Here is a 9,439-nt window from a genome sequence, read left to right on the forward strand (position 1 = left end):
TTTTATGTCTTTTGTTATTTACAGACAGTTATTATTTTACTCTGGTGCTTTTGCAAATATGTTTTATCTTCAATGAAGTTCCTGGAAAATATCCTGACAAATATTCTAAAATGCAGATGTAGGATAACTTTAAGACCACCACACTGAACTGGGTTGAAAGAACCCCTTTTTCTCCTCTCCTTTGAGAAAACGTATCTTTACAACAAGGGTTGAAACATTTATCTTTTTCTCCCTACCTGATTCCTCTAGAATTTGGAAACTCCTAAGTAACCCTTTCAAGAAAATATATGTATTTGCATAAATTCAATGAGAATCTGTTCTCCTTATAATAGAACACAATTGGAAATATTTGCTGTATTAGCAAATATACCATTACTTTGGCTGAAATTTCATATTCAAGAGAGATATACATAGACTCAGATATTTACTATGCTTATCTTTTATAAAAATGGGATAATCATGGAAAGAAAAAAATGTTTTTACCTTTGCACATATTAAATTTTAGTCCTATTTATTATCCTTAAGGTTTTGTTATACATTTGTAAGCTGTACTGGATCCTAAGTTCTAGCTTCCTTAAATGTCTGGCTATGTCTCTTCAAACTAATGTTTCCAATTTTCTTATTGCCCTTGAACCTCTTAGAAAGGGACTATACCAGGTCCTCCTCACTACCCAGGGATTTGAAACTTGGGTACACATCTCGGCACTAAAGAAGGCTCCACCTGACATCTGGTCCTGAACAAATGCTGGAGACTTCCAGGCCAAGCTGACTGGGAGGAGAGGCAGCCGACATCTCAGGTGGACAGCTTTCCCAGGGTGACTGAAGCAGGCCTCTGTGCCTTTTTCTGGTTGTTGCTTCTCCTCTCTTTTGTGGAGGGGCAATGCCCTTGTCCACATTCCCCAGGACCCTGCAAAGGGGGAACCCTCTTCTTTTGATTATGGCCTTTTGGAAACAGCCTCATCACAATCCCATGACAAATTAATCTTTCCACTTGCTGTTTCTAAAGAGTTAGAAGGTTCCGAATTCACAGAAATTTTTCTTTCATCTGGACTATTAACTCACTCTGGATTCTTATCCAAATTCATAGTATCTGGATTTACAACCTTACAGACTATATAATTGGATGACATTTAGCTCCAAACAGTTCTTTCAAGATAACAATACTGTTTAAATATGTTTTTAAAGTTATACTGTTTTTGCAGAGAGTTCACCACCTATTGCTTCATGTTTATTCCTGCACTGTGTCTTCATGCTCTCAGTTTGAGTGTGCTTTACTTTTAATTCTGTTTTGTATAACTATTTTTAAGTCATCTGCCAAAACTTTGATGCTAACTTACCTCTTTGAGATGATCTCCAATGCTTATGATCTTGATAGAATATGGGCTTTCAATATGAAGTTCCTGAGAATCCCTCCTACTTCTCCTTGAAAATGAATGTGACCTCAATAGGTTTCCAGTCTGTACACTTTCCCTCTGACGTGAGACATGACACCCAGGAAAGTTTCTTCCTAGCATTGAGGGACAAAAGGCCATTGAATCTGGAAAAACCTGACTCTTGATCAGTGGTGCTTTTGAAGAAAGATTTTGATCAAAAGGAGAAATTTGAAAATTAGTAAAGGGAAATTTCATTTAAAATGGAGTCAGGAGGCCAGAAGAGGGAGTTCTTACACAGTACCACTTGAGGTCAATTACAGGAAAGATTGTCAATTACAGACCCCAACAGAAAGAAGTCCTCAACAGGAAGAATGTCAATGACAGACTCTAACAAGAAAAGATGTACATTGCATCCCCAAGAAGAAATTGACTTCCCCCAGAAACTCAGCTAGTGAGAAACTGTAATCACCCTGAACTTGCACTTTCCACCAATGAACTTTTTTTTCAAAACAATCCCTCCCAACTTCCTCCCTTTTCTCTATAAAATAATATTCCTCTCCTTTGTTTGCTGGTCTTGCCTATGACTTTTGCTATAGCCTGCTTGTCCTGAGTTGCAAATCTTTGCTATTCCTGAATAAACCCATTTTACTGGTACAATAACTGCCTGCTTTATTTTTTTAGGTTAACGATAGTTTTTTTTTCTCCCTGGAAAGATACAGCACCCAGGTTCTAAACTGTGCCCTTTGTCCCTCAGTCCAGGGAGCCACTGTTTTATCCTCTCTAGAGAATAAACTTCTTGATGGGGTAGGTAAGGAACAGTTGCCCAGTGTCACGGAATGAGGGAAGGGTATAGGGACACTGTTTCTTATAAACTTTTTACCTAATCCTTCTTATTTTAGTGGCACTCCCTTCACCCCTGGTCCTAGAGGGACCTGGTATAGTGAGTTTTTCTGTGCTGGAGATCTGGTTGTTGCTCAACTCTCTTAGTTTCTGGCTTAGGATTTGGCTCTGTCTGATCCGGTATGGAAATGACCACTAGTCCATCCAATTTGAAGACTTCAAAATGTTATCACTCTGATGTCTCACTTCTTCTCCTCAACTTAAAAAACATTAAACAAAATAAAAATCTTTTCTCTAGTTTTCACGAATTTCATGAGGCAGATACAGGTATGAAAATCAATGAGGTTAAGTAAAAATTCTGTAGATCTCACTTTGAATCGTATGGAATATATACACATATATATGATTGTATACATATTTATATATATGATTAAATACTTCATTCATACATACATATAATTCAAATATAGGAAATATGTATATATCCTAGCTCTTTCCACTGAAAAGTTCTTGAAACTATAATAAACTCAATAGCACCCCTAATACCCAGATTATGGTTTCTCAATACTATTCCCCACTAAAGGAAACAAAAGCTCCTTAGAAAAAAATGGTTGCTTCCATGTTGGAGAGGAACTGTTGAGCCTGAAACATCTCAACATACCAGAAAGCAAGGAAGCCATCAAAGATACTAGGGTCATGTCAAAAGATCTCGGGAATCAAAGGCTCAAAACTACACTACAATGAAAAGAAATTCATGTTTCTAGATCTAATCACCAATTTGTAAGAAATACAAGGACAGACACTACAGACAATAATCAGCAAAATTCAGGCTGTGGTAAACTCTATGGTTTCCCATAGTGGGAAATGATTCCTTCCCAAAAAAGTAAATTAAAACAGAAAGCGATAGAAGAAGAGAGAAATATGGATTAAAAGGGTCTAATCGTAATGTATAGTCTTATTCGGATTTTGGTTCAAATAAACACTTTGAAATAAATAAAACATTTATAAGACATTTGGGGAAATATAAATGCTGGATAATTCCCAATATCAAGGAATTGCTGTTGAGCTTTAGGTATGATAATGTTAAACTATTTATATTTTACAAGAATACTAATCATTTTTAGAGATCAATACTGAAATATTTAAGGATGAAATGTTATGATAATCTGGGATTTGTTTTGAAATAATCCAACAGAGGGAGAAATAATTCATGGGGGAATGGATGAACAAGTTTGGCCATGAACAGTTCATCCCTGGATCTGGGAGATGAATGCCAAAGGATTCATTTTATTATTTTCTCTACTTTCATGTAGGTTTAAATCTTCCCATAAAACAAAAGAAAAACGACTTTTCAAAGTCTTAGCTTGTGTATTGCAGGCTCTGTTTCTGTTTTCACATGAGTGTGGTTCTCTTTGTGCATTTGATTGCCATCTCTTTCTGCAGACCAGCTTTCTCTCTCTTACAAGGCACATGACCACATCAATCCTGCCTTTATGTGGTCTCTAAGTTCAAGAGCTCTATGCCAACTAACAAGGGTCTCTATATCCAAATTCCAAATTTCTTGGAGAGAAAGTATGATTAGCCCAGTTGGGGTAAAGTGTCCAGTCATCCCTGGCCAGGAAAAGGGGCATAACTGTCCTGTCATCAGGTGCTAATGGAGGAGGCATTCTACCTCTGGCAGGGCTTTCTAACCAATATGCCAGTCTCCCGATATGCCAGGCTCAGAGTCCCCCTGCTCACTAAGCAGGACATGTAGTGACCTCAGCCCCCAGGTGAATTGCCTTCAGCCATGAGTAGACTCATCCACTTACCTCAGGGTGCCAAACAAATCCCATTATTTTCTTTGAGTTCCCTGGCAAGAAAAAGATTGGGAAACACTGAACTAGGGAGGTGGGCAGGGTGGGGATTGGCAGGACAATTTCAAAAAAATTGTCTACAATAGAAAGCAAAGTTCAAGGTTATAACCACGGTAAGTACAGGAGCTGGAATCCAACCACGGTCTGGTTCCAAAGCTTCTGATGCTAACACTACATTATGCTGCCTCACCCGACGATCTCCATGATTCTTGCTAAGTATTGCCAGCGCCCATAGAACTCTCTGAAAAGAGAACACACGTGTTACTTGAGAGTTGGAGTTTGCATGGTGTTACAGTTTGGGTTTGCTGGGAAGCGGAGTCTGAGATGGGGGTGCAGGAGGTTTATTAGGAAGTGCTCTTGGGATCAACACTGATGGAGGGGAGGATAAGGAAGTAGGATTGGGCAGAGGGGGAAATTGGGCTGTGATGCAGTCTCAACAAAGGCCTGTCAACCCCATGGGGAACTCTGGCCCTGGGATGGCCCTTCAGAGCTGTCCTGAGTTGTGGCAAGACATTTATGTCCCTCCATCAATCAGTCATTGGATCTGGGGTGTCCCAAAGAAGTGGGCATGACCTTGGGTGAGTCAGCTGTCTTCAGCTCAGAGCCCTCTTTAGCTAACTCCCGAAGACGTCTGACAGCTGGAAGCCATCTGCCAGTAGCACCTTCAGCAGCTGGAGGAACACGTCCTTCAGTCCTACAGAAGGATCTGGGAGGGGAACCAGGCACAGTCCTCTAAGTCAAAACTAGTAAGATGAAGTATGTGTAAGAGAAATTTTGTTCTGCAACTATGTTTCATTTTAAGTCAATTCTTAACTTACAAATGGTTGGAATTTATCCCAAGTTGATGCCGTCCTCTCTATAGTGAGATAAGAGGGTGTAGATGGGCTCTGTGCTCAATAGGAAAAGGCAAATTCACACCAGCATGGGACAGATAATACTGGGTTTGAAAAAGTGAAACAGGAACATAACCCTGGGCTCCTACAGCCTGAGAGACTGTTGAAGGGGCCACACAGGCAGTGAGCGGTGTGCACGTTTCTGCCCAGTATGGGCAGGAGAGCACCTGCAGGGCTGAAGAGAGTGGCAGGCCACGTCTCAGACAGGAGGAGCCCGGGATACTTGAGCAAGGAGTGTTTGTCTCCATCAGAAAGTTTTGATTCTCAGGAAAAAATAGACATCCAATTGCCTCAAGGAAAAAGAGACATTCGAAGTTCTCTCCCTTGCAATATCTTTGCCCCCTTTTGTGTTTCTACTGCCTGAGACCCTCACACATTTTACTTCTGGACCTCTTGTCAGGTTCACAGTGAATTGGCTCCACCTTTCAGTTTTGTCATCCAGGTCTCCTCAGTCAGCCACCTTGCTCCATCTTCTGCTGGTCACGTCTCACCATCCTGACTCCAGCCTCCCTCAGCTTGCTGTGGTAGCCCTGCTCTGCTCTCCCCCTACAGGTCCATCCTTTAACTCCCCAGACTGTAGGGCCAGACTGTGAACTTAAACAAGACTTACTGAGGGAAGGAAAATGAAACTCTGAGTGCTCCCAGGCTAAGATCCTCCACACGCGTGTTGCAAGATCTGGCCTACTTGCCCTCAAAGGAAATGCCTTACGTGAAATCGACTTGGTCCCAACACCTCTGAGTGTCAGGGAAAGGAAAAATGCCAGCTGCATTCTCATCTCCAATCTCAGCCCTGCCACCAAGGAAAATAAAATTTGAAGATGTGCCATTTCATCTATAATAAGGATAATTTTTTATACTGTTATGTCATGACGTTTTGCCCCACATCGTCTTCAGTGCTTCCTTTCCAGAGTAGGATCTTGGACCTTTATATAACACAAAGGTACGCAAAGCTATTTTTCAAAACAAAGGAATAACCTTCTGACAAAGGTAAATTCAGATTTGCACAGTAGAGAATCAGAAAAATCACTACTTGTGTTTTCAGCAGCCTTCCACTTCCATCCTCTCAAGTCACATTCCCATTAGGTTTTAGGTTTCATCATTTTTAACAATTGGGTCCAGTAACAGCCAAAGTTCTCCATTACATGTGTAAGTCAATTTTCTGGTAAACATTCTTCAGGTGTATCTTCTTTAGGGGATACATTCTTCTGAGATTTGTGGGTGAGAGCAGCCAAGAGGCACAGAACTACAGGGACATCTGTCCTCCAAACATCACTGGGGGAAGCATTTCTGACTTACCAGGTTCCTCACAGCAGCCTTCACATCCTTGTTCCTCAGGCTGTAGATGATGGGGTTGAGTGTAGAGGTCAGCACTCCATAGAAGAGGGAAATGAGCTTGTCTGAAAGGTCCTGTTTGTCTGCCCCCAGCGGGTCCTTGGACTTGGACTTCCCGTACATTAAGAGGATGGTCCCATAGAAGATGACCATGACCAGGAGGTGGGAAGAGCAGGTGGAGAGAACCTTTTTCCTCCCCTCAGCTAAGGGGATCTGCAGGATGGTAGCAATGACAGGTAGCAATGATAGCAATGAACACATAAGGAGACAAAAATGAACAGGACTGGGGTTGCAAGGAAGATCACATTTGTCACTACCAGACTGATCTCATTCAAGGAGATGTTAGCGCTGGTCAACTTCAGGACAGCTGAGATCTCACAGGTGAAGTGGTTGATGATGTTATTCCCATAGCAGGGCAGCTTCATCACAAAGGATGTTTGAACCATGGAGGCAGCACTTTCAGCTGCATAGGCGCCTGCAGCCATGGCACATAGGCAGGCTTGCTCATGACCATAGAGTATCTAAGGGGGTTGCAGATGGCCACATAGTAGTCAAACACCATCATGTCCAGGAGCACACACTCTGGCTCCCATGGCAAAAGAGAGAATCATCTGGACGGCATAGCCTGAGAAGGAGATAGTTTTCCTAGGGGTCAGGAAGCTATCAAGAATGGGGGGGAGAGGGGGACTGAGGAGGTTGTGTAACAGATGCTCGGGAAGGAGAGAATTCCCAGGAAGAAGTACATGGGTGTGTGCATGTGAGAGACAAACACAGTTACCAGGTTGAGGACCCCATTGCCCAGCAGGATCATCAGGTACATCAGCAGAATGAGCACAAAGAACGTTTTCTCCAGCTTTGGGTGGGCTGAAAGGCCCAGCAGAATAACCTCTGTCACGGAGGCAGTCTGGTTGGCATTTTCCGTGGTGTGTCTCCTCTTTCAACTGAAGAAAATACTCAGAGATCCAAACTCAACATTCTTTGCCTCGCGTAGGTCTAGGGCACCTGGTCTGGAGTTCCAGTCAGGCTGAGGGATTTGCAAACAGTTCTGAAAGTCCGCAGTCTCTATTTCTTTCCAGGAAAAAGGAGCAAGAAAATCAGAAATCACTTTAGGGCCATAGGACTTCAAATTTACAGTGTTTAAAATGATGATTCTGATAATTTAATGCATTTGATCAGAGACAAGACACAAAACACATTAATTTTAGTGGTTCTGTGTCCCATAGGGCAGTTCATCTCATTAAACTTTGATCAGAAAAGTGACTTGCAGTTTGCTCCGTGTTCTCCCACTTTGGGCCAGGTACTAGTGAAATGATTAGTTGTGAATACTCACTTTATTTCTTCTCTCCAGACCATTGCCACATAAAGTATACTCGCTGTTTCCAAGATCTCCCTTCTCATGGGCAACACCAACTCCAGGGCTTTCCATCCATCTGTCTGTCCATCTGTTCATCCATCCGTTGATCATCCATCCATCCATCCATCCGTGTCTGAACATCCAACCACCAAACACTCGTTGATCACCCAGTACGTGGGTGTGACAATTCCTCTCAGGAACAGGAGTGACTCACGGCCCAGGCTAAGGTGGATTCACAACCTGTCAGGGAGGGGAAATAGAAGGGTTCAGGAGAGGCCAGAGCATCCACAACAGGACTCAGGGTATTGGCGGGAACAGGAGTCAAGGGAGGTTCCTTTGGTGATACAGAATCCAGCTGTGCATTTATGGACAAAAGGAGACTGGACATGGAGAGATTCAAGGGAAAGCAGGGAGGTCTCCAAGATAACTTCATGCTCTGGAAATGCTGATATGTTCCAATAGTTTGAATCTGATATTCCATGAATATAGACAGAGGACTGGTTCCAAAAACCCACAGTGGATCACAGCTTCTGGAAATCTAGGTATCTTAGGTAACGAAAGCAGTGCTTTTTTTTTTTACCATACTACTGGGTCACCTTTCCTCTGGGTTAGTGTCCACATCGGAATTAGTGGACATTAACAGTCCTTGAGCCTTTTGGCTGAGCTGCTAGATACATCACCCAGACTAACATCCTGTCACTGATTATGCTCCCCAAGTAATTTAGTCTAACTCTCTCTCGCATTCTAGATCTTTTTCTACGCCACACTAATGCATGACTTTTCATTTCAGCTTGATCTCTTCTAATGATGAAGAGCTCACTACACTCCCAAACAGTGTACTCCATATTTAAAGAGTTCTAGAGTATCAGAAAATTCTTCTTCACATTGAACCAAGCAGGCAGCCTTCTGAATTTTTCTCATTCATGTGATGGTTGTTCGGCTTTCCTCTGGAATTGCATTGAATTTGTGGGAAGTCATCAGTTCTGTAAGCCCAGAGACTTGAGCTGTATTCTACTTTACCTTCTAATCTGCTGTGTAGACTTCAGTACTTTCTTTCCTCAATTAGACCCTCAGGTTACGCTATTCTGTCCTGGGATTGGAAGAGATCAATGATGTTCCAACTCGTTAAGAAAGAGAACTTTTGTTTTCTTAAATTCAGAACCCTCAGATATAAAGCAGAGCTTCTCTTATTGAAGTGGGCAAGGAGGGCTCAGAAAGTCTGGGCTGCTTAGTGATGCCAGGTCACAGCGATTCACAGCTCCAGACATCATTTATGTCGTTGGTAATATAAATGGTGTCCTCTGGAGTGTAACTCTGGGACAACTCCAGCTATTTCCATGGCTACAGTGCAAATGATGCTCCCTGGAGTTGTACAAGAAGAGGATCTGCAACCCTGGGACCATCGAATTTATGAGGATGTCTCTGAAATTGAGTTCACGAAAAGAGACTGAATAGTTTCATAGGCTTCTTGCCATCTAGGTTTTCTGACCCAGGAAGAAGGGCATCTGTGTGGCTCTCAATCTTTGTGATACTACATAAATTCCTGTATTTATTCTCTTTCCAAGCCCCACCCCCTTTAAAAAATCCTCAGAAGCTGGAAATGTTACTGTGCTAATAAAAGGTTGAGGATTATTTTTATAAGAACTCTCACTTACCTTATTCAGGAACTTACTGAGAATGGGTCCCTATGGCTTAGAAACAGTACAGGAGCCAGAAGTAGCAACACTAGTTTTAAAGGTCCAGGCTAAGATGTCCACTTCTGATTTGAAGGAGAGATGAAAGCCAATTCTT

The 9,439-nt window shown here is 42.2% G+C and overlaps 1 pseudogene; it reads right to left on the reverse strand.

Annotated features, from left to right (window-relative positions):
• Positions 1-6,231: 6,231 nt before the first annotated feature.
• Positions 6,232-7,771, reverse strand: LOC103544204 (olfactory receptor 13C7-like; annotated as a pseudogene).
• Between the last annotated feature and the right edge of the window lie 1,668 nt (positions 7,772-9,439).

Source organism: Equus przewalskii, chromosome 26 (assembly GCF_037783145.1).
Source record: "Equus przewalskii isolate Varuska chromosome 26, EquPr2, whole genome shotgun sequence".
Taxonomy (NCBI): Eukaryota; Metazoa; Chordata; class Mammalia; order Perissodactyla; family Equidae; genus Equus; species Equus przewalskii.